The sequence below is a fragment of the Papilio machaon genome, chromosome 20 (genome assembly GCF_912999745.1).
Source record: "Papilio machaon chromosome 20, ilPapMach1.1, whole genome shotgun sequence".
Lineage (NCBI taxonomy): Eukaryota > Metazoa > Arthropoda > Insecta > Lepidoptera > Papilionidae > Papilio > Papilio machaon.
This window is the reverse complement of record NC_060005.1, coordinates 2,614,292-2,640,978: the sequence shown is the minus strand read 5'-3', so window position 1 is coordinate 2,640,978 and position 26,687 is coordinate 2,614,292. Positions and strand designations below refer to the sequence as shown.

The 26,687-nt window shown below is 32.9% G+C and overlaps 1 protein-coding gene across 1 annotated transcript in view; it reads left to right on the top strand.

Moving 5' to 3' along the window:
• The window catches only part of LOC106710037 (protein unc-13 homolog B), a 134,696-nt gene that overhangs the window by 37,153 nt on the left and 70,856 nt on the right, over positions 1 to 26,687 (top strand). The window lies entirely within an intron of this gene.

Here is a 26,687-nt window from a genome sequence, read left to right as displayed (position 1 = left end):
AACTGGATGGTGTGATTGGTGACGTGTGTTATAAAATGTACTAAATTGCTGACGATGGGAAAACATGTATTATGCGGGGTTTACACCGTACAAATGATGAGTTTTCACTGTCGTAAATCCTGTAGCTAAAAGATATTGTAATTTTGATTGGAGGATGAATTATACGATAGTATATTTCTTACTCAAGGTTAATCTTAATAACGCTCTTGCCTATAATGTCATAAAACCGGTCGATATGATTGTTGACCTTGACCATCCCCTTCTGATACTGTCATTAAATTTTGCATAGTCAATTTTTTCTATCTTTCTCTGTTGAATAACCGCCACAAAATCTTAATATATTTTTCAAAAAGTAGTCATTTTTAAATATAATAAACATAAAAAAATATTCAATAATGAGTCTCATGTTTCTGAATTTAAAGACTAAAATATGTTTTTTTTTTTTTTGGTAACTTGTAAATGTATTTTATCTTCAATGTTATGGATATGCGTAAGCGTCAATGATCTAATAAGATCAGGTGAGCCAAACCTCATTTGCCCCTTATCATACAAAGAAAACGACACAGAAACGTTGCCTTGAATAATAAGTAGGCAATGTTTTCACCTTTTATAGCATTGAGTGTGTAATACCTTCCATAACTTTTTTAGTCGCAAACATTTACTCATATAACTAACTCTATTTTCTAAATCTCTATGTCATCTCTATTCCTACATCAACGTTAGTGGTTGTCAATTTCAGCTATCATACAATTCTGATCGTTTAGGATCACCCGTACGTATAAAGCATCCTACTATTTTTTTAAGAATAGTGTATTTAATTAAAAATAATAGAAGAGAGAATAATATAAGACCATTGTTTTGTAATTCTCCATGGTAATTTTTCGTTGTGACTAAAGCGCAGTGAGTGAAAAACTACTTCATAATTTTTGCTCAACAGCTGTTTCGCTGCCAACTGATTAAAACAATTTTAGTGGCTATAAACTTTTGAATTTAAGCTATCTTACTAATATTATAAATGCGTATGTTTAGATATATTGATAGATGTATGGATATTTATTAGAAGGTATCTCCAGAAGGACTGCATGGATCTCGCTGAAATTAGGCATAGATGTAAGTAAAATATAGTCTGGGAGACCACATAGGTTACTAATTCTGCACGGATGGTGTCGCGGGCGACAGCTAGTTTGAAATAATTTATCAAATAATTAATCAATTTACAATTTATCAATTTATAATTTATATATTACATAAAAATGTTCTACGTAACAAAAAGTACTCTCATCTTAGTGCTTGTTCACGTTGAAGGCACGGGCGCACGTGCTATTCCTACGTGAACCTTTGCGTATGACGTCTTGTTTGATATTTTGCAACTGTGACTTCGCACATGCTCTCGCCCAAGAATCAACGTAGATAAGCACTTTCACGTAGAATATTATGCGGATTGATATGTTTCTTTTTCGAGCTTCTAGTTTTGTATTTCCTGAAAGATATATGGAGGCTTTGATAAAACTGAATGTATGGAGACTGGAAAACTATCTCCAATTGAACTTTATTCATTCTTGTGTATTTGTAATGATTTCATGAAATTTTCGTGTATTAAAATTAAATCAAATGTTTTTAAATTTGTTTATTGGTTTTTAAATTTAGAAAATTAAACTGCTACGAGAAAATGACGAAAAATGATTAAAGAATATCCAATGAAACTTTGATGCTCTGGTTTTCATTAACAAATAAATGTAACAAAATAATGAAAGCATGTATCACGTACGCACTAACTAAAATATTTTAATATCAAGAGTAACTGGTTGTGTGATTAATGTTCTGAAAATTGTGACGTATAATTTGCGCAGTTTGTTGTTGCAGATTAAAAACGAGAGATTTTGTATTTAAAGTTCGTTGAACACAGTTAAATTATGACGTATTTAGTTTTAATGTTTTTGAATAATATTTCCATCATATTTTATAATTATTAGGTCCTTACATATGAAATTGGCGTTTTTCGTACTGGCCACTTTAATCACGAATTTCTCCTCTTTGGTAAGGAATTCCAAATTCAAATTTGTACAGCTATAGACTCATGTATTTGTGGTTCGATGACCGTCATTCATTTGTTTTTTCTTCTGTTTTTTTCTGTTTGCGTCACTCATTTTACAAAATGGAAAACTTAAAATATCGCATACAAATTACGAGTACGAGTTCCGCCGTGGCACTAGTGCTGCGGAAACGACTCGAAGGGTGAATGATGTGTATGGCGGTCGTGTTGCAAAAGAAAACACAGTTCGTTTTTGGTTCCAACGTTTTCGTTCTGGAAATTTCGATCTGCAGAACAAGCCCCGTGGACGGCCTGAGACTCAAGTTGATAATGAAGAGTTGAAGGCTATTGTGGAAGCGGATCCATCGCAAACCACGTCCGAGTTAGCTGCAGGCTGCGATGTTAGTGATAAAACTGTTTTAATTCACTTGAAGCAAATTGAGAAGATTAAAAAGCTTGAAAGGTGGGTACCTCACGAATTGACTGAAGCAAACCGGCAAACGCGCGTCGACTGTTGCGTTACATTACTAAACCGGCACAATAATGAAGGTATTTTAAACCGAATCATTACCTGTGATGAAAAATAGGTTCTTTACGATAATCGGAAGCGCTCAGCGCAATGGTTGGATCCTGGCCAGCCAGCCAAATCCTGCCCCAAGCGAAAATTAACCCCAAAAAAGTTACTTCTAAGCGTTTGGTGGACTAGTGCCGGTATTGTTCGGTACAGTTTTCTCAAATCTGGCCAGACTATTACGGCTGATGTCTATTGTCAGCAATTGCAAACCATGATGGAAAAGCTAGCGGCTAAACAACCTAGGCTGGTCAATCGCTCCACGCCACTGCTGCTTCACGACAACGCTAGACCACACACTGCGCAACAGACGGCTACTAAATTAGAAGAGCTTCAATTGGAAAGTCTAAGACATCCTCCGTACTCCCCGGACCTTGCTCCAACAGATTACCATTTTTTTCGAAATTTGGATAACTTCTTGCAAGGGAAAAAATTCAACTCCGATGGGGCAGTCCAAATCGCCTTCAAAGATTTTATTGATTCCCGTCCGACTGGTTTTTTTAGTAAAGGAATCAATGAACTACCTATGAGATGGCAAAAGTGCATAGAAAATAATGGTTCATATTTTGATTAATTAAATATATTATATTAAAAAATATTCAACTTTTTGTTCCTCCCATACAAAACGCCAATTTCATATGTAAGGACCTAATATTTACCACAATAGTCAGATTAACTTAATATTTTTTTATTTTCGCTGACAGAATCATTGTATATAACAAAACATTGTTACAGAGTTTGTCTGTTAAGCAGATTTAGACAAAGTTTTTAATAATAGAAACACTTTAATTTTGATTTAATTTTTTATTGTCGGTACAAATTTCTTGGAAAATAAATTGACGCCATCTGACGGCCAATAGTAACACCAAATACGCTCATTGTTGAAGTCAGTTTTCTATGTGTTTATAAATGTTAAGCATTATTTTTCATACAAATTTACTTTTGTTATCGATCTTCTTGTCAACTATAAAATAAAGGGACAATGCAAACTCGTGAAAGCGAACCGAGATAAAGTTATCTCATAATTTAACTTGTTTGCTTTGTTCGACCTTTCTTTTATTGACGAATTATTTTTACTTGAATAGATTCAGTTTACATTGTCTTAGTCAAACAAAAGAATTAAAAGTATGAATAAAATATTAAAACAATTTAGGTTTAAGAAGTTAAAAAGTTATTGTAAAGTAAACGTCTATAAAAGACAAAGCATAACCTATAAAGGTTTTCAATCATTAATCTAACCTATACGGCGCCATTATGAACTAATGACGGGTCAGTAAATAATCCCGACCTTTAAGAACTCTCTCTAACAATCATAATTAGGAAGTTTTGTAGTAAATAAGTTTGTATATTATATATCATGTAGAGTTTTCATATTACGAGTACATAAGGATCATATTGTACATACTGCTATATATTTTCAGTAGTAAACAAAAAATCATATATAGTGTAAAAGGCAAAAACAGTTTTATCTTCTTAATGTTACTGGAAGCAGTGGTTGCAAAACGACCTCAATAAATTTAGTTGCCGCTAGCTAACGCTCGTATAATGTGTAATATTGCTGCCATATTGAAATAGATACGTAAAAGGTTTCAAACGACCTACGACTCTGTAAAATACGTGTTTATTATGAGTGTAAATGTTTGAAACATTTTACGTCAAAAATGTTTCAGATTTAATATTCTTGTAAGAACTGAAAAATGCATACAAAAACAATCTGTCCTGTTCAACTCATTTATGTCCTCACAGAGGGGATCGTAGACCATAGTCAACCACGTTGGCCCAGTGCGGGTTGATTGACTTCGCACATATCTTTGAATTTCTTCGCAGATATGTGCAGGTTGCATCACGATTTGTTTCTTTACTAAAAAACGTCGGTTAAATGAACATGTGTATGAAATTTGAAAATTGAAACACATATTCCTCCTCTTCCCCCTCGGATTCCGTGCTAATCGGTCGTGTTGTCAGTGTCTGTGTTGAATTTTTAAAATAATTTATTCAAATTTAAATCGATCATATAAAATCAATATACCAGGAGAACATAAGAACCAACAAGCTGCTACTTAAGTGATGTCACCCACTTTGGCAGAATGAGACCTAACTACGTGAGGAATAAAGACAATTAGAGTCGCTTGCGCTTGTCGTCATTACTGCTGCACGCACTGTACTTAACCCCGCCCACTAGGCTGAGTGAGACTGTGCTATACGCACACAAGAGATAACTAGCTGCGCCTGAGTCTGCCGTCGCGTCTGCCCCGCTTACCTTAGTAGTGAGTAAATAAACATATATACACAATTAACTACGATTTCGTCCAGTCATTGATTCAATAAGCCTACACTAAGATGTCGCAACAAAGAACAGCTGCTTACCAATCGCAGAGGGCAGACAAAAACCTAGCTCAATTATCACAATTTGATTCTGATTCAACACTAAATCGCCCGGTAAATAGTGGTGAAGGAACCCTTACACCCAGTATGAATATCACACAACGTAACAAACGTACCAGGGAAGTTTCCTCTCCCAATCAGTTAAATATCTTTAAGGATGAGATCATGGACTTAATCACATCGCTAATTGGCGGACAAAATCGGGAATTAGAGGCAATAAATAATAAATTGCAGGCAATAACCGAATCCAACGCCAGAATCGACGATGCTATCTCAATTTTAACCGCTCAAAATGAAGAATACCGTGGTAAAATAGCCGATCTTGAAAAGCGCGCTCAGAAGGATCGAGAATACATTACCATTTTAGAGGACAGAGTTGAGGATTTACAAAGAACTTCACGTAAAACTTGCTTAGAAATTAGAAATGTTCCCAAAAAATCCCAAGAGTCCAGAGAAGAGTTGATACAAATGGCTGTAAGTCTTTCAAAGTCCATTCATTTCCCTTTAAACGATCGTGACATTAATGATATACACCGTGTGAAATCAAAGGGTAACGTCGAGAAAAAACCCACTATCATCGTCGAACTTAGGTCCTGTAATCTGAAAATAGACTTCCTGAAAAAGGTGAAAGACTTTAATCTCAAAAACAAAACACGTCTGCAAGCTAAGCACCTTGGATTCACGAGCAACGAAGACACACCCATCTTTGTAACCGAGCATCTTACCCCTAAGGGGACACGACTGTTTTTCTTGGCCCGAGACCTAAAAAGAGCTCAAAAAGTTAAGTACTGTTGGACCTCTATGGGAAAAGTTCTGGTAAGGAAAGATGACACCTCTAAAATTGTCCTTATCCAACACGAAGCACAGGTTCATCAGCTAATGCAAGAACTATGACTAACCTTAAGCTTAAGTTCTCTGTTAATAATTCTATTTTTCTTACATATTTATTTTGTACAAATTTCTTGTGAGATAATATCAAATACTTGCAACAGACATACACTAAAGCCATTATATCACCATTCGCATACAAATATACATATACCCCATACACACAACCAATCACTTCATTACATACACACAACTCAAGCTCACCTTCAAGTCAAACCAGAACGTAAGTGGGATAATAACCTACGAACTTACCCTGATACCGTATGTGCTCTTATACACTCAAGGGTATACTTACACTTCACAATACATAAACAGTTTATATCTAAACAAAGCGCACTCGTACATCTATACCCATTCTACACACTATCTTGCTTGCCATTATATAATTTACATAAATATACATATATATCCCGTACATATAGATACCTATCTTTTTCCACAGACACACTTCACGCCACCCTACAAGATTATTTAAAACATATTAGTAAGCAAATAAACATCCCACTATTATACATTAACGCTGTCATTGCACTCATATATTATTTTATAATTCAATACCACTCAAAGCACAAACATACAACACTTTACATACAATTTACTACCGGGCAAACTGGATTAATACATGAATACCGATACAATCCACGATCTAACTTTGTTACTATAGTAGTACATTCCACCTACCTTCCCTGTAACCCTAAGAGTTCTAAATTAATTCTTAATGGATAGTTTTAATACATTAAATGAAATTGATCATATTAATATCTCTGAGTCACTAAAGTGTAATATACAAGACTTAAAAATAAAGGTGGATAATTCTACACATAATTTTATTGTATTAACACAAAATATTAGAAGTATATACAAAAATTTTGACGACCTCCTTCTCACTCTGGCGCAAATAACATATCATATAGACATTTTAATCCTGACAGAATGTTGGTTAAACTTAAACAAACCCATACCACAACTAATGAACTATACTTCTTTCCAAACCAAAAACCATATTAACCAAAGTGATGGAGTAGTTGCATACATCAGTAATAAATACTCAGTGAATTTCAGAGAATTAAACCTTCAAAACGCCACCGGAATTGAGTTATATACATCTAACTTTATAATTTTAGGTATTTACCGTTCCCCATCATTTCCTAACTCAAGTAATTTTATTTCATCTCTCAACAGTTACCTTGAAAATACTACCCCCTGTCAAAATATAATGATCGTAGGTGACATTAATATCGATCTGATTATTTCTCCTGCAGAGACAGCCCAAGAAAGAACGAATAGAATAAATTATCTGAACATGTTATCATTACATGGGCTACTCGCGACTCATAATTTACCGACAAGGGGAGACGGTTGCCTCGACCACGTCTTCTTGAGACACAACAACAAAGACACGGTTTTTACCGCAGTATTAAACACAACAATAACAGACCACTGTCTTGTTCTGTTATCTATATTAAATAAGGGTGTACAATCTGTTCCTAACAGGTGCAAAACTGTGGTTAATTACGAAAATGCTTATAAAAGCTTAATAAATGATGATGTGTCCTTCTTTAATACCTTTAAGGACCCTGATACTTATGCTTTTGCACTAATAGAGATGGTCAGAACGGCCTTACTATCTAACACTAAGAATATTATTGTCACTAGTAGTAAAAGAATTATAAAGCCTTGGATAACCCCAGGTGCCTTACGGTGTATTAGATTGAGAAATAATATCTATTTAAAACTTAAATCAAATCCCCACAATCAAATCCTAATCATAACTTATAAGCGATATCGAACCTTCTGTGTCAATCTCCTAAAAAAACTTAAAAATAAATATAACAGAGATAAAATTAATGCTAGTGCTAGGAACCCTCGCGCTTTGTGGTCTACTATTAACGAAATCACCCACTATAAGCCACCCAAAAGTTCTAATGCCCACTTACTTAATATTAAACCTAGTCCTCAAGTTTCTGTAAATTATGTAAACAAATATTTCACTAACATCGGGAAAACTTTGGCCGAGAACATCTCTAATAAACATGTTCCCTCTAAGTCAAGTCTCACATATGAGTGTCATCCGTCTTCTTTTGTTTTATTGGAAACTGATTGCAAGGAAGTAGAATCTGTTTTAACATCCTTAGACTCAAATAGTGCTCAAGGCTGGGATGGAATTCCTACATCCTTTTTAAAAAAATGCAAGGATTTCATAGTTCCATTAATCACTGAACTTGCCAATCTATGTTTTAAAACAGGAACCTTCCCATACCTCCTCAAGCGCTCCATTGTGACTCCTGTGTACAAGTGTGGAGATAGCTGCGACCTAAGCAACTACAGACCTATCTCTGTCTTGATTTCTATCTCTAAAATTATTGAAAGACTTTTGAACTCTAGAATAGTAAGTTACCTGAACCAGTATGACATTCTGTCTGACTCCCAATATGGCTTTAGAAAGGGGCGATCAACGCAGCACGCTATTTCTGATCTAACATCTGTCATAACAAGGGAAGTCGATAAAGGTAGGAAGTGCCTTGTGGTCTTTCTTGACCTCAAGAAAGCCTTTGATACCGTCTCTATCCCGATTCTCGTACGCAGGCTTGAAAGTATCGGATTCCGTGGAACTGCCCTCTCGCTTCTTAGAAGTTACCTTAATAACAGAATGCAAGCGGTAAAAATTAACAATTTCATTAGTGTAGAGGAAAACGTAACTACTGGAGTCCCGCAGGGCAGTGTCCTCGGACCAACACTATTTTTAATATATATTAACAGTCTCTGCAACTTAGGTAGCCTTGGGGGAAGAATAGTGTCCTACGCTGATGACACAGCAATCATTTTTACAGCTAACACATGGAATAAGGTTAAGTTGGAAGCTGAGAAGGGACTGGCTATTGTTAGTAGATGGCTTAAAGATAATCTTCTTACCCTAAATACCCAAAAAACTAATTATGTATGTTTTGCTCCTTACATAACATCGCAACCCCCACCTGATTTTGACATTAAAATTCACTCCTGTAGCACTTCTTCTTTAAACACTTGTATTTGCCCAGCCATCCAGAAAGTTAGCAGTGTTAAGTACCTTGGGGTGATTGTGGATTGTAGATTGTGCTGGTATCAACACCTGGAACGCACTATAGGCAGGGTAAGGAAGCTCATGTGGATCTTCAAATTATTAAGACGCGCTGTGAATACTAGGGTGTTAAATAATATATATATAGCTCTCGCTCAATCAGTAATAACATACTGCATTTCAATATGGGGCGGTGCAGGAAAAACTAACTTTTTAGATTTAGAACGGGCACAAAGGTCCTTGATCAAAGTAATGTACAATAAACCTTTTAAATACCCCACCAAAACCTTATACGAAATTTCAAATTTGCTCTCTGTAAGAAAACTATACATTTCACATTTGATTTTAGGATACCACAAGACTTTACCCCTTGATAGTAAAAAACTCAAAAAAAGACGGTGTCATGCTGTTGCCCCCCCATATCCTGCCCGCACTGTCTTTGCCACTCGGCAATATATATCACGTGGCCCTTATGTTTATAACAAAATACATCGAGTACTATCTATATACCCTATGCAGCTGTTTGAGTGCAGGCGCGCACTAAAGAGCTGGCTCTCTGCCCTCACCTACGACGAAGTTGAGCAAATTCTTACAATAACAATTTAGGTTTGGCTCTCATTGGACCCACCATAAACACACACACACACACACACACATACATACACACACACACACACACACACACACACTCACACACACACACACACACACAAACACACGCATAAATCTCACAAAGAAATGTTAATATTGAAAATTATTTACTCCTTATGATAAAATGTAAATCTAAACTGCGATGTACACTGGAAGAGCGAGGCATTCCCTACACAAGTGTCTGTTGACTACTTTTTGGGAAGCCCCGGCAACTTAAATGTAAAGATTTACTTGAAATAAATACATTTTTATTATTTTTATTTTTTTATTTTTTTATATTGGTTCATAGTGGGGATTGAACCTAAACGTATAGATTTTGGTCCGGTTCCGCTTAACAACTGCGCCATCAACGTTATATATATATATATATATATATATATATATATATATATATATATATATATATATATATATATATATATATATATATATATATATATATATATATAAATTTCTAGACACTTCTGTTACTGAGTAAGCGACGTCGACGAGCTTTTCAAAATTAAAAGGTTAAAAAGGTGAAAATTTACATAAAAACTACCCAAAAAATTAGTAAACTGTTTTGTGTTCTTTTTACATTATCCTGCATGGGCAAGTCGAGGGCGTCAGCTAATCAGGGTACAAGATATCGGTCTGTTATCATTCGTTAGGAAACGAACCAACGAGCTGTGAAATTAACGCCATGTATTTTGTGATGCGTCGTAATTTAGATCCTACAAACACAAAAACCCTTTGTATTTTTGCCTTCACTCTGAAAACAAAAATACACGAAATCGTACAGATTTGTTTTTAGAAAGGCTCTGTATTTTTTATGTAAACTGCACAAGCTAGTTCACATTGTTTTTGTTACAGTTGTAGTCAAAATTTTGTTCGAGATAGATTTTGTCTATTAACCAATAGACATTTTTAGGTATATTTGATGATTGAATTCCTCAGTATTAATCAATTGTACTCGAATTACTATAAACGATAACTAGCTTCCTATGTAATATTAAAAAAATACTGGTAATAAAAATATTAACGGAACAAAGAACAGTCTGAAAAAAAGGAAGCACAAAAATGTCACAATAAAAGTTTTTATGTAAGTAACGTTGAAACATTTTCATCAACGATTTCATAGGAAAAGATTACTCCAACCCTTTTAAGAAATCTGACATTCAAGGACAAAAAAAATACAGTCGACAGCGCGATTCCATGATAATTACTCGTTTAATGTAAACCTTTTTTTATACAATGCTTTTAACAAGAATTATTTAGTCCTCTTTAATAATTTTACAAAGACCGGACAAGGTACTTGCGTATCATATTCAATTTCAAGTGTCGTGACATTTGTATAAGATTATTTTTATCTCTGTATTTCCAAAGAGAATGGAAGAGAAGAAGTTTTAAGTACCGTACCGTACTCACCTTAAGTCCTCTATTCCAATCCGATAGCCCCTTAGAAAGATCGAAAATGAAAAATAATGAGGTGACGTAACACGTGACATAAATATAGAATCGTTGAATTAACAAAGGAAATATGTAATGTTGGTGTAAATTGGCACATTTCCCTGTCGAATCGGGCGTAGCGATGTCTGTCTGTTATACGTCACTCTGCACCAAATGGGATGAGCCGGATCACGGAGCATCGCACCATTCTAATATTTACGAATTAACATGATAAATTCCTTTATACGCAATGTTGATTTTTTATGCAAAATAAGGTTGAAAATAAACAACAAAAAATAACAAACGCCTGTTTGATAAATATTAAGTCTTATAATAATACGATGAAAAGATACAGCACACATTTTCAATTCTGCCTGACTTTTTAGGGTCATTTTGCGTGAAATAAATTAGCGTAGGTTTTTAATAATTGGACGATCGAAAACAAAAAGTATTATTTTAATCTTTATCTTTTTAAGATAAGTTAGTCCAAAGAAATAATTCTGCTTATCTTTAATGGTATATATACAACGAATTTTATAATATTCGACATTCCTATGTAGATAGAAGTACAATGCATATTACACAAAAGAAATGCAAGATGGTTTTGAAATCTTTGAATTGAGCTCTACTTTCCAATCTCCCGTCAGCTATGTATTTACTAAGGGGAACTACATAAAAAATTTATTATGTTTTCTATTTAGAATATAATTTAATATTAAATGTAATAAAAAACGTTATGAAAATTCTTATTGTTGTATGGTTAGAATAAAAATGATAAATTACTATGTTTTATATGGGAGTAAATTTTTTTTGAAATAAATATTCGCTTCAAACAACTCAATTACTATTGCTTCAGATTATTAAAAATATTGTATACGGTCATTGCAAATTATTTTTAATTCATCTATTTTCAAATTTTTTACTTACCTGTTACCATCGCCAAAATATCTGTAAAAAAATATATTGCTTTCTCTATTTTTTCAATGAGATGTAAAAGACATGATGAGTGATGGATGATATTGTTATAGGTAGTAAAGTCAGTGTTACATTGACTAGACCATTTCTTGTGTCAAAGTTATGTTAAATGTTAAAGTCAAAAGAAAGAAATGGTGATTTCATGCTATAACTTATGAAATACTAGCCATCGCCCGCGACTCTGTGCCTGCAGAATTACAAAAAAAAAAAAAAGATTTTGTAGCCTATGTGTTCATCCAGACTATGTCTATGTCAAATTTCACGTAGATGCGTTTAGCCGATCTATATCTGAACTTTCGCATTTATAATATTAAACAAAAGTAAGATGTTAGGTTTGTTTTAAATTTATTTAACCTTTTCTGTGTCAATACTACATTCATAAGAGTTAAATTATTTCTCCCACTATCCATATAGAGTAATACTTACTTATTTATGATAACCAAATGAATACTTTATTCAGTAAACACTGAATGGGAGCTATCTCATGATAGAGTTATACATTATTAATGATACTTTGACATTTCCTGGAGTGAGCTTTTATGATCTTATACGAACAACAGTATTACTACACACGGTGGTAGAACACCGTCAATAAACAACCGTACACAATTCTTGCAGTTAGAAATGACAGTGAAAACTGTGTACTATTATAAAATGTTATGATTTTTAAATTAATCACGTTCAGAAAGACGCAGATTTAAACAGTGACATAAAATTTAAGCACGAACTCAAGTTATAGCGAAACTTTACAAATAAATTTATTAGTAAAGACCGACAAGGCTATCTAAACTGGTGGGTAAATCTAAGTAAATTATGAAAACTTACTAGCGCCCTGTCAATATCGAAAATTGTCACAAGATCTGCTGTCGTTTTTCTCTTTTATGTCATTTTCTATTATTTTTTTTTTGTGAACGAGTATACACTGTTTGCCTTGCATTTACAGCTTTAGTAGCTTTAAGCAAATTTCTATGTCTAAGTAGGTTTTATATGTTTATTCTGAGAGAACTTATTGCGATAGCAGCGCCTCTCACCGGTTCAGATATCCTTGTTTGATAATAAATAAAATGTTACCATTCACTGCAAAATTTGTCATGAAATATAATGACATTTCGAGCATGTAAAAAAGAACTGTCTAGTCACATCATGTCCATACTATAAAATAAAATAAATAAATAAAATACAGTTTATTAACCAAAAATAAAACAAATTACACTTATAAAGATATCAATTAAAGAGAAAAAATAGTTCTTGGCTAATGGGAAGAGGCTCAGCTGATGCTGCCTCCAGCTTGGCACTGAAGGCCGCGATGGTTTTCAGCCTCCCCGTAATTTTTTTTTATTTTAATGGGCTATTAATAAGGCATTTATTATGTGAGAAAATGAGGTTGTAATAGCACGATATGTCCCTTACTTATCGTTTATTTAGTATGGAGAATATGGCGAGTAAACCCGAAGGGCAATACGAGCGTGTTATTCAATTAGAGAACGGACCAATAAAAACTTGAATGTCTTTGCTTAGCATCAGCAAATTGTCTTTGGAGTTAATTTAGCCAACACAAGCTCCCTTCAAGGACAAGTCGTATACTAAGCATTAATTTGCCTCATGTATTTTCTAATTAAGTCAAAAGAACGAACGGAAATGATAATGTAATTATTGTTATGTTGACTTGAATGATTAAATTTTATATGTATAGTGTACTACTACACTTACGTCGATTTTCGAAGCCACACAGAGTCACTGATGGAGGCCTTTAGCGTATATTTCTTACATGAAATCTATTTTATGATCGTCTTTGTCAATTTTATTACTATTTGTTTTTGATGCAATCTTACAAATATTATAAATGCGAATGTTTATATGGATGGATAGATGGATGATTGAAGGTATCTCCAGAACGGCTCAACGGATCTAGATGAAATTTGGTATAGATGTAGATCATAGTCTGGAAGAACACATAGGCTACATGTTATGTTTTTTTTTAAATTCCGCACGGACGGAGTCGCGGGCGACAGCTAGTGCTAGCTATAAAGGAAATTGGAAATTGTAAGTTGTGCTAAGTAAATTATCGCTGCAAAAATATGACAAGATTATCTTAACCTTTTTTTCTAAGGTGACAAAAATTGTTTCAGACTTATATTATCTTTATTTGTGACATCTTTATAAAAAATAAATAAATATAATATCTGTATAACATATAATTTTGCAAATAATAAATAATAATAATGCATATAATCTTGTCATCTATTTGGAGTTAAAGTATTTTTGAATTTAAAAGATTATTTACTGAGAAGTTAACACGATTCCGGATTACTTTACTGATATCTCTTAGGCAGTCCAAGCAACAGTTGTGAGAGGGGAAGGCGCGGAGGAAGGCGCGGGCCTAAAATCAATAGAGGACCCTCCTCGCCCCGCGCCCAACGCCCCACAAAACATTCTGAGTTTCATGAATATATGCTTCAAGATTTCTCCATTCTATTACATTTTGTAGGCTATCATCGTGTGATTTTGATGGAACTGAAGTATCCCTCTTATTCTCTGCCCCTCTAGTTAATTGGAAAAGTAAAGAAGTAAGAATTTAATGTCAGTTTTATACGGTACGTTACTTTCACATGCAGCATTATTAAAGTTATATTCTGTAAAAATTGCATTTAAGATATTTGCGTTTACTTACGCTGGAACAAAGATGTGACAATTTTATCTCGTCTACTAGCTCTTCTCTCATGTGGGATATAATCGATCGGTTTAAACTTAGCTCTGTACGAATTACATCCGTCTGAAATATTTATTTCCATCCCAAAGCATAAACGAAAATCGCCGTGGGTTTATTCTTTATTATTATACTGTTTCAAGCTCATCATTTTATATAAATCCAATCTCATATACGTATAGCTCGCAATATTTATTCAACTTGGCCGAGCGTTAGAGATTTATGGGGTTTTATGCTAATTTGAAGGCGCAATAATAAAGCTGTTTAAAATACTTTTACGCGAATTTGCTATTCATTTTCTGAAGTATAAAATAAAATGTATCATTTATTTGATATATCTAGCTTTTTAGTTTGAATACTTATTATAACTTATTAAAGTGTACTATTTCTAGATCTGTTTTTCTTACATTTATATTTAAATGCGAAATACAAAACTATTAACGGTTAATTTCTGAGAAGATAAGTTCACACAAAAGTTATTCATAGTTTAAGTAAATGAAAACAGTTTTGATTGTTCAAGAAGATAGAAAATTAGTTTCGAATGTCACAGTTCGAAAAGCAAATTAATGCTGATAGCTAAATATCCTTTGACGTACAATACCAACTCGAAATGTTGCAAATTCAATTGAATTTTTTTTTAATTATTTCATTAAGTTAATCTGAATAGTTTTCTTGAAAGGAATGAAATAATAAAAATTGTGGACGAATCTTAATAGAAATGAGTCCAATAAAGTTGACGCTTTCAAATCTCAGTAAACGACATTGAATACATCAACAGAAATCACGTCGTGTTTACTCTCCGTTCGCCATCTTTCTTTTTTCTGAATCATTCGTCATTTGTTATTATGTTTTGGCAACCGAAGGATAAATAAATGATTCCATTTCTAACGTTACAACGAAGCATTTTACCTCCATGTTCATTATACGGAAAGAATATTGGAAATACATTAACCAATGTATTTCTTCAATTCTCTGTCCGATTTAAGCACGGGTAGTGAGTCAAATTATTTTACGTGTTGATGTAATTTGTTGGTACGCATGCTTTTAAAATTTATCATTATAACTTCGTAATTAATTTGAAAACTTAACTAATGATAAGACTGTCGACTTTCTTCGTAAAAAATATTTCTTCAAATACAATGAAATATCTCAGAAAATTCACATTTTCTTGTACTGATTGCTATTTTGCGGGAATCCTTGAATATTCGTTCATATTTTTCATAGCTTAATTTAGTCCTTTGTCTTGATACGGTAAGACTACGTGACTTTGTTATTTTGCTTATTGTAAAAGAAGATCGTGAGCGTCTTTCTGACTAGGCCTTCGCTTTTGACATAATACATAAAGGGTTCTTTATTTTAGATATAATTGAAGTTCAGAAACATTTTTAACACACACGCAACACGATAATTACAAAACATTTTTAAGGATCTTTGAAAAAATCTACAATTAGATTGAGCGTCAAACCGACACTTATTTCGTATCGTATTTTGTATTCGTATAAAAAAATATTTCATTTATAAAGATTATTTATGTATGTTGCAATATTTCCACAAAAAAATCAACATCATAATACCTACGTCGCCATACCATAGCCTACGTCATGTAATTGCCATTATTTAGGTTACGTAGTTCAACAATACGTTCTTCCTTAATTGCACATCACTTATGGCTCATCTAACAACGCATAATACAGCGTGGCTGGTGTTGTCAGCCATTTTCACAGCGAGAAAATCAATTTGTATTCACATAATGTATAAACAGCTTCACAAGACGTGCTCTCGCTTTTTATAAAAAAGATGGCCGCTTCGCTTTATGGTCCAGTTGAAAGTCTGAAGAATATATTTTATTTTTCACATGGTAAATAAAACCAGACTATGTATTTTTACTATGATACCGTTTCCGACTGTTTGTACCGTTACAAGTAAATCTATATATATAAAAGAAAGTCGTGTTAGTTACACTATTTATAACTCAAGAACGGCTTAATCGATTTGACTGAAAATTGGTGGGCAGGTAGCTTAGAACCAGGAAACGGACATAGGATAATTTTTACCTCGTTTTCTATTTTTTATTCCGCGCGGACGGAGTCGCGGGTAAAAGCTAGTTTAATATAAATTTTGTTATCACCACAATGCCACAAATATCTTTTTTTGTGAGGAAAATGCTTTCAGTTATTCGCCATGAATAAGTTACAAAATTAAAAACTTTTATCCACATACATCTTTGAAACAACAAATTGTAATCAAAATCTCTGTACTCATTTTTCCCTATCAAGTTTCCGGAATTAAGAAGATTCTGTAACGAATTGATTGATTGCACGTCACTTCATGTCAAGAACACTCGCTTTGTTCCCTTAAAGACATTGATTATATTTTGATATAAAATTAAAAGAAACTGCGAAGAAAATATCTCTATCGTGAAATTTCACTGCCGTGTTATTTGTATTAATATGATGCAACAAGCATATCCGGGTCGATATGAGAGGTGATGCTATTGCAGTTATTTCTGTCAAAAATTATGTAATTCCTACATAGGATTTTGAGACACTATTTTGATTTTTGACACATCGATAAAGGGCGTTAGTGAACTATCACAATTTAGTTTGAATTAAGCCCAACGAGTCAGATAACTTTTTCGGTCTATATTTGCTGTCTCTGTTTTCCAAAGGGAATGGGAGGGAAACCTTAGAAAGGTTAATACATTACTTGAATTGTTGACGTAGTAATCTGCTAAGTCACTTAAGTTAAAATTACAACATAAAGTTACATGCTCACCGTGGGTTTCTGATTCTAAATTCTACGTTTAAAACATATTTTTATCTCCCTTTTGTCAAAGATAATGACAAGGATGACGATATATTTTATACAAATAATTTGGACTCAGAAGCCCACGGTAAGTGAAAATTCTTTTGATAGTCGTCTTTTCAAAGAAGTGTGTATTTAATCTGCAGTGCTTTGTCGATGATTGCTTTCTAAAAGAAAAAAATTCAGAAACTGCTTTCATCTTATAAAAATTCATTAAAGAAAAACTACAGTAGACAAATTAAATTAAACTTTTTCAATTGTTGTTGAATTAAATTAATTAGACTGTTACCGGGCTGGTTAATGCTTGGTTACCTTTTCATTACTAAGTAATCGATTTCTTTACCTTTTTTTATTATTTCATAGGGTGGCAAACTAGCGAGCGGCCACCTTAATTGGCTGAAATAGCGAAGTGATCGCTGCCCATAGACGTCCTTAATTTCAGATCCATTGCCTACCTGCATAGCTGGGCACAGTTAATCAAAAAGTTAACTTCGTTAATCGTTAATTCGTTAAATAAAAATTTAACTTCGTTAATCGTTAAATCGTTTAATTTACGAAAATTTAACGCAAGTTAAAGTTAACAGTTAAAGTTAATTTTTGTTTATAAACAAAAATTACGAGTATAAGGCCCAAGCGGGAAATGGCCATATGAATAATCTCCGAATCGTATGGACCGATTTTGTCGAGACTTTCAATAGAACTTAGGCTATTTTTTTACTGCGCTTACAAAATCTCGGGCGATCGCTAATCCTATCTATAGTTTAATAATATAATTAACTAAAATATAACTTCTACAATAGGAGCGATGTACTATAATGCCTGTACCATACTAATGACATAGCATGCACTTGTTACACACACTTATATACTACACTGACAATGACGGACAATTGACTTTTTCGGTCAATTTTTTATCGACAATCCGACATCACGGAATTAGATAGCTAACTAAATTTAGACAATACAAATTTTCTGTTAAACTGTGAGACATGTGATAATATTCAAAAGAAAACAATCAAAACTTGTATGCAGTATTTACATTTATCTGTTACTATTTGCACCTGTATATTCATTTGCTCATGCTCCAACAACTGAACATTTAATATTCTGTATAATTTGGTAATATTTTTTTATTTTATTTCAGCTAAGGACCCACGAACAGACTTATTATTTTTTACTTATTTTCTATTTATTAATATAGATTTATTAATAAAACTTCTAACATCAGAGGAAACTTATTATAACATTAATAAATAAACTATATAACCAATCCAGTGATACATCTCAACACATCAAACTATACAACTGAGATGCCTTCGATAACTTCTAGCATCTAATGATCTATCGTCCGATCTTAAATCCGTTATATGTTAAATCAAGTAATACGTTACACGACAACGAAAACAACCGATCGCGGGTGATGTCTTCTATCTTTCTCATCACCTATAAAATCGTTTTAGTCAATTAGTAAGAATATGTTTTGAATTATTTTCAACGACATTCGATATCGAAAGTTTATTTTAAATTAATTTTATACGTAAAAAATCGATGTCTTTTTGTAAAGGTCACTTGTGGCGACATTTCACATATTAATTTTAGTATATATAACACAATTTAACATTATTTCACTAACATAATAATTATCTTTTTCCTCATTCTTTCTCGTTTTGTCGTATACTTTTTTTTTGTAAACAAACAAATTATCTTCGCTATTGTCTTTGTGCAGCGCACGTGCATCCCCGACCATTAGAAGGGTTGGAGCCATAAATCCATCGAGTTCGTTATCGCATTCTCTGTGCGGCTGTCCATTTCATCCTTTGTTCATATTTTTGTTGTTGTTAAAATTATTTTTCGTTGACTATGAAGAAGCCCCAAAAAAACAAACGACGGTAATAAACACCTAAATCCCTTTTGTTTTTGAGGAACGTTTATTGCGTGCACATTTCGTCTTTCGTATTTTTAAATTTATTTTTCATTGTTTGTTTCTTATCTACGCAATGACAAAAAAATCCTATTTGTACGCTTTTTCAAATGAGCCATAAACGATTTTTTTTAATATTTATTATTGTCTTTAAACTTCAATATTAAAATAAACATTTTTGTCGCCAACAAAGTTTAGTTGTAATTTAGTTACGAGGTTGAAGAGTAATGCACACTTGATTATTTCGATTGCAATTCAACGCAGTGTTTATCTTTTTTTACTACATTTTGCGTTTCACGTATAAGACAAAGTGTATAATTATTGTATTTAAAATAAAGTGCTTTCGAACCTTATGTTGATTTTATAACAAAATCTTGTTCTAAAAAAAAGTGATGTTAAATAAATGAAAACCAGTTTTAATGTGAATAAAATGTAATATAGACTTTTCGAGATATTTGTGTAAATGTGAAATAATTAATAAACTTTGAAGGTGTCTAGCGCCTAAACTTCGCAATATTTGATAGAGGTAAGTTTGATTTAATCGTCACTATTTTCTAACAAGGATTCTGCGGTACTCTTTTGATCACGTCTTTCCCGGCCGCTCGGTGTATTGTATAAACTGCATAACACTCGCACTCGCTCGTTCTCGTTCTCTCTCGTTCTCGGTCACCATTCGACTCGCCGACGGTCGCCGAACATAGCCGAACTTACGAATGTAGCCTGATGCATAATTTAAATAAAATGACAACACGTCATTAACGGACTAAATTAACGGAAGTAGAATTTAACGGAAGTTAACAAGAGCGTTAACACTTTTTGAATTTAACTTAAAAGTTAATCCGTTAAGGAAAATGTTAACTTCGTTAATTAACGATTAACGGATTAACGAGTTAATGCCCACCTTTGCCTACCTGTAAACGACATTAACAGACAGAGAATATTTTCCCTTCGTCAAATCCTGTCCTCTATGTATAAGAAAACGGTTGGAAGAAAAAGGAATAAAATGCCTAAGTTAGGTTTAGCTTAGAGCGACAGATTCTATTGTGTAGGTAACTACAGTTTTAAGTGATCGGAGTTGAGCCGGGTGTGTTTTAATGATCTGAGTTGGCAACGGCAAACCGCGGTCCGTGTATGGCAAACGTTAATTTTGTATACTGCAAATCAATCAATGTTTCAACGCTAACTTTTTGAAGCTATAATAAGTCTGACAGCACAATTCAGTCTGTGTCTGGTTACACTTGCTTTTTCACGTGTAACGCGCAGGCGCGCTACTCAGACCGCACGTGTGATTTCTACGTGGAACTTCTTTTATTTAAAAAAACTATTCATAGTTTAAATTGCATCAAATAGATGTCCGTTAGCTACTTATATGGTATAACAGATGAATGATAAAAGTTTTAAATATAGCGCAAAGTCAACCCAGTTCACGTTTTAAAGTTGAAGTAAAAGCGATGCGAATGCCTAGGGGGATGCAAGTGCAAGAAGTCGCGCAACTAGTTCAAAGTAAAAATCCCAAAAGGATTTCACCCGACTGGCCATACGAAGCTTAATATTTCCTGTTCTGTTTGATTAGAAAATCGTATAATTTTATATTGCGTAATATTGAGCCTATTTGATGTTTTAAATTTAGAACGTAGACGTATAGTATAGTTTAAAAAGTTCGTGCACTGTTTTATTTCCTATGTGTTTTTTACATAATTAAACTGCAGGATTCATAAAATATTTTTTTAATAAAGGTATTTAAAGTACCCTAAATCTATTTTTTTAAGATGGATTTATCCAGAGGACGTGACTGGGATTTTTTTAATTTTGTAATAACAAAATATACTTTAGTTGATTTAGGTCTATTGTGCAGCGGCGTTTTTTTTTAAATAAATAAATTGTAACAATGAATTTGTTGTTAATATACCAAATTAGCCTCATATCGTATATGATATATGGATATTGTCGTGAGTATGGTAATTATGTTGTCACTTTCGGTCGTTAGCATAGACTATAAATTGAATAACGCTTTGAGCATACCATAAAGTTATGGTTTGTAATCTCTTATCCATTTGTGTCATTAAATCTCTTCAAGTCGGTCTACTTTGGGCTTTCTGTTACCAGTTCTTGACGCCGTAGAAAATACGCAGCATCAGGGAACATTTTTAAAAACCGTAGCTTGTGCTTAACATGGGTGCTTATTATTAAAAACATGTTATATCTCCCATGTCATTGTTACAGTTATAAATGTGTTCTTGTATTCAATACGTATTACACAATAACGCTGTGTGTTAGGGGTCAAGGGGTGGTCTCAACCGAATACAATAAATCTATCTCACGTCACGTCCCGCGGGAGATCGTTATCTTGTGTTATTGTTCTAAATAAATTTTACGAGTACGATAAACAAACTGCGTGTAACAGCTGCGATAGTGTTCTATTGTTTACAGCGTGACTTAAATTTGACTTAGTAATATTAAGTTTCATGAATTCTGGCTTTTGCGATTCAAATTCGGATTTCTTTTACATGTCAAATTAAGATTAAAAATCAGTCATTACCCGTGAAATTGATTAGTTTATCTAAAATCATTATAACACGTTATTATCATTAAAAAAATTGATATAAAAATACACACTCAAAATAATAAAATATCAAACTTAAACTTCTTTTGGTAGGTTTCAATTATTTTCAAAGTAAAAAGTATTAAATGTCTGATATAAATTGATTTTCGAGGTCATAAAAATGTGTGATCGCATTAATGAAGTTATAAGTTAATTATTCAAGTTAGTTTTTTTGCAAACTATAAATATTTTGAGAGACACATGCGGCGACAACGCGGCGAGACATCTCACTCGTTGAATTCTTATGCATATAAGTGAATGAGTTCAATAATAAATTATGCGTAGAATAACAGACATCACTAGAATTTATAATTTAAAACATATGATATTTATAAAGTTGGTTAATTTAGTGCATCGAACAACATTATTACTAAGCAGTTCCATTTTATAGTTCTCAATATTTTTTTAAAAAACAAATGAGGTTACTTTTGAAATTCTTCCGCTACAAAGTTCTTTTCGCTATTGTTTTTGCAGCTATTAAGCTTAAAAAAAAGAATCAAAAAGTTATAAATTGTCTATAGCTACAGAACTAGCTTTTTGCAGAATTGTCACCAATAGAAATGAGTGTTTATATAATTTTTGTTAAGCTTAGCAAAGCTGGTGTAAGTAGGCTATTTACTTTATGTTTATTAAAATTCAGTGAATCGATGACGGGACGAACAGATATAATTCTCGTAATCTCACGCTTTTCTTGTCGGGCTGAAAGTTTATTGCTCCTGTATCAGTTTTCAATAAACCTTGTTAATACTATGTATATTTCTTTAGTATATCTAGTAGTATACAAGATCGTTTTTGTAAAAAAATCACATAGTTTAAATTGTTGTATTTAAAAAAAAATCTAATTCCATTACGTATATTACAAAGTCTGCCTCGACGACACTTTGTAGTAGATTCGCGAATCTTTTGCTAAAGCTTAGAATAGGGTACTAATCATGCTACGCGTAGCATTTTATTTCTAAACCGTTATCGACGTACAATTTAATAAACTAGCAAAAAAATCACCTATACGAAAATTACTCTAATCTCTGTTGCTTAAATTCTATTCCCAAGCGGTCAGGTTAAATGTTCAAAGAAATTTAGAAAAAGAAATGTTTTTTAAAGTTTACAATGTTTACTTTGTAACGAAAGGAACTTTTCATCGTATAAATGGGCTTTAATTGGTATTTTTCGGTTGGATCGTTCACGGAATTAAGGCGCTTGTAAACGTCGGGTTTTTAGCAGATTGTACCGCATTCGTTTGATTAAAATTCAGTAGACTTCGAACTGACTACTTGTTGATTTAAATAATGGGGCAGATGTACTGAGCATCAAATTATTGAGTCCTACGGCTAGAGACTAAGACATTAAAATGTACGAATTTTTTTTTTTTGAATCATATATAATAATCAACTATTTTGGAATTAATCAAAAATAATATAGGGACTTCGAAAAACATGTGTAACGGAAGAGCATAGATTCCTTGGTTAAAATTTCGACAAATTATTCCAACTTACTCATCAAAAAGGCATTATACTATAAAAAAAAAACTTACCTCTATTCAAAGTTGCTAAACTTGGGCTTTAGTGGGCTTCAAAGTAATCTGTGGTCTTCTGTTGTACACGTCTTTTCGGGACGTCCTGTTATAATTAAAATGCCACAAGAAATAAAATAATAGTTAAATTGAATCAGAGAAGTCGTCAGACCAATCGGCAACTACCAAGTTTTGTAGTAGGAAAAACAAATCAATTTTCCAACCATATTTCTCTTTCATCAAACTTTGTAAAGGAAAGTTTATTTGGTTTTACTTTAACAATGATTGAGTTTATACGTTTTTAGTTCACAAAAGTATTGAAGTTTCAAATCTTTGTAGAAATAAAAGCAAAAACTTAGGAAAGTCAAATCTGTTAGTTTATGGCTTTAGGTAATCTTTGAGACATTCGTTTCAAAGATAAATAAAAAAAAATAGTGGCACAAATCACAATTGATTTTGTTTTGTTTGTGGTAATACTGTGAAGTTTTTACTGTCTTAAAACTTGAATAAAAACATTCAACTTATTCTCTTTTGTAACAATAAATTACAATGTAAATTGATTTCATTTCTATTAAAGTTGTAACTTTTAAAATAAATCAGTGTAAATTTATTTTTATAAGCATGACAATTTTATAAGTGGGTCAGGAAGATAATAAATTTACAAACGATGTCCCGCTATTCTTTGTTGAGTGTCATTGATGTTTTATTGTTATCTTGCGACACATTTGTTATCTATATATTATTTAATTTAATTAAAACATTTTGTTTGATTTCTAAAAACATTCTGCTATTTATTCTCGACTAGCTGAACCGCATGTTTTTTGGTTTAGCTGAATACTTGTGCGTTTGGCATGTAATGCAACAAAGTTAAAATAATGTGAAAAGAATAATGAATATAAGTTCATAGTGCATGCAATAAGTTCTATTAAAACTGCGAAATATTATTGTACTCTACCTTCATGTAACAAAAATCATTTTGCCTTCATGTTACCAAAGTTTCACTACAATCTGTTTCATTTTCTACTTAATTTACACATCGAAAACATGCAATCATTAATTTTTATTTATATAGATACAAATATATCTCACATTTCTTAAAATATCTAATTTAATCAAAGAGAACAGAACAACAAAGCATTACTTGCGAAACCATTCGATTCTCTTTCGCTTTACGATTCGGAGAGCTTTTGCGTAATGATATCCGGCTTGATCGCCGCTCGTATCTTTTATCTTGCAAATGCTACATTTTTATACACTTTTTATCATTTCGATTTGTTTTATAAACACTTAACTGATTTCATGTTTTAAACAAACAATATTAAAAAGATACAAAAGTTACATTTTGTGTGTAAAAAAGATAAAAAATAGTCTAAATTACTACGGCACACGTCAGTTACATTCCAGTCCAAGTCCCGTCAAAATCAGTCCAGTCGTTTCGGAGATTAGCCAGAACAAATGCGACTTTGCGGACAGACAGAATAAAAATAGTTTTCAGTTATAAATGTTGCAAGTCATTTTCTCGAATTATGAATGTTTTCTTTTATATTACATACATACATTCCAATTTTATTAATATTTATAGATTGTAGATTTTTAGATAAATAATACAACTTATTTTATGTGTTTTAATAATTTATCCAGTACCTATATAATACATTAGCCTTTTATTATCAAGACTGCACACTACCACATTAAGGTTTTTTTGATCGTTACCTAAGTGCTCCCTTAATGTAAATTATCCCTCGACCCAGAGGGGAAGGCAGAGCTTACAGATATCCATTTGACGCGGTCCTGGCACACATCTTAACCATCTTAAAAATATCTATTTTTTTAGAAGGTAACAATTTAAATGATGTTCATTTTCTTTCATTAATTAACATAACACGCCTGCTAGCTAACGCGCGCGTAAATATTTAAGTCTAAAGAGAACGTAGTATTCAAGCTTGTAGTAAAATTACGTGAAGCGTAATGTATACCAGAGGTTACTACATTCAATAAACACGTGAAGTGAACACCAAAAGCATATAGTAAACACGTGGAATGTTAATTAAATATACAGGAACTAAGAGAAATTAATTATTAGCTTAACATTAGAGAAAACGTTGAAGCATTTTGGTAATATTAATTAATATGCCAGTTAAAGTTGCCTTTTGATTAATATTATAATGGTTGATAATATTTCAGTATAAGAGTGGGCTTCTTTTATCCCGTAACAGGTTTAGTTTTATTCAAATATCTTCACAACTAATGGGTTCAGGGCCCTGTTGGGGCTGCCGCGCTTCTGTAGCGCATCTGGGATGTTTGCAGATGCCAGTGTTGACGGCTTTGCCACAGTGATAAGAAAGAGAGCAGCATCCCTGATGCAGCAGGTGCGGGGCAGCGTCAACAGCTACCTACAACTCATTGTTGATAGAGCGAGCTTGGACTGTCCCGTATTAGCCATGTGGACACGTCTACATGTGTTATAATTTTATTTAATTCCTAAGTTGATTTTGTATGGACCATGTGTCTGTGATAGTTTTACTTTTATTATTAAGGTCGCCAACGCGCTGTGAAGTGCCCCCCTCTCGTCAGGATGCTTAAACTAAAATTTTGTTTGCGCAGCGACTCGCGCGAAGTTAAGAGCCGCCAAGATATCTGAATAGTTCTATAGTAGTTAGATTTCTTTACTTATTATTATTGTCCTAGACGAACTTATGTATCATTAATGAAATAATGAAGAATGGCGGTATTAAGAGCACTCTAAACCAATGTGCAGGTATGCAAAAATGTATGAATGTATGTAGAAGAAGCGAGAGAGGTGTGTTAGGATCGCACCAAAACCAAAGTCCGTTGGCTCTGCCTATCTAGCAATATTGATTCTTCATTTAAATATTCACTAAGAAATCGATAATAAGAAACAACTTAATTAATTAATATATACTGAGTGAGTTACTGAGTGCGATAGTTAGCGTCTACGCGAATCTCGTAAGATTAGAAATTTTACTCTGGTGTCTCTACTACGCGTCTGACATCATTTAATAAGTAATCTGTGTCAGCAAAGTAATATGCATCTATTCATCTAAAGACTACTTTTAAAGCTGGTAATATTAAAATCTTTAAACTTTTAAAACTCTTGTCAAAAAACTCATTAAGCAACGTTAAATTTGCGTCG